Here is a 911-nt window from a genome sequence, read left to right on the forward strand (position 1 = left end):
TCCCCCCGGGGGGTACACGCAGCCGGCAAAGGGAACACATGGGGCAGGGTCCCCTCCACGACGCAGCAGCGCAGGGACCCCGGGGCGTCCCAGTGACCACAGCGATGGGGCTGCCGATGGGCACCGCCTCGGGGAAGGAGAAGCCCCGGCTGCTCCATCAGGCAGGCAGGAATCACAAACCTCCCAGGGCAAATTCCTCCCCGGAGTCTGGCAGAGGACATTGTTCCACCAAGGAGCTATTTAGTCCTTAATTAAGCGTTTTAATGTCACCCAACCCCAGCGTTGGAGGTGCCCAGTCATCTCTTAACCCCAGCGTGCTGAGGGTATGAACCAACCTGCGGGGAGCCCTGCCCAGGCAGGACAAAGCCATCACAGAGCCAAACGGCCACCCCGGCCCTTGGCCACCAAAGGCCGCAGCCATTCCCCACTCCCCATCCCATCCATCCCCCAGCTCCCTAGGGAGAAGCAGGGGACAGGGACACCCCAAAACCAGCTTGAATAATGCAAGGATCTGAATCAATATTTCAGCTCCTTTTCAAACCCGGTGACACAAAACTGTCTCCAAACTCTTTCTTCCCGGCTCAGCACTGTCTAGCTGCACCTCGCGAGTTATTTTTAATGGGGAATCTGCATGAGACCGAATTTTGTGACATCCCCTTGCCTTTAATCACGGGCTAGATCCAGCCAGCATGATGACAAGCCCATCCCCCCCGGGGGGAACCCGCCACAGAACAGGGCGCTGCCTTACCTGCGACCCTGACGACAGCCCTCTCGGCCGGGTCCAGCACTGAGTCCTGGCTCTTCCGCTTCCTCTGCTCATGGAGGGGTAAATTCCAGGGCAAGGTGTCCCCGGGTGGGCAGGGGGAGAGGCTGCCCGAGCGCTCGCTGCGGTAGGAGCGCTCGCTCCGGCA

This window comes from Egretta garzetta, unplaced genomic scaffold (genome assembly GCF_000687185.1).
Source record: "Egretta garzetta isolate BGI_Z169 unplaced genomic scaffold, ASM68718v1 scaffold101, whole genome shotgun sequence".
Lineage (NCBI taxonomy): Eukaryota > Metazoa > Chordata > Aves > Pelecaniformes > Ardeidae > Egretta > Egretta garzetta.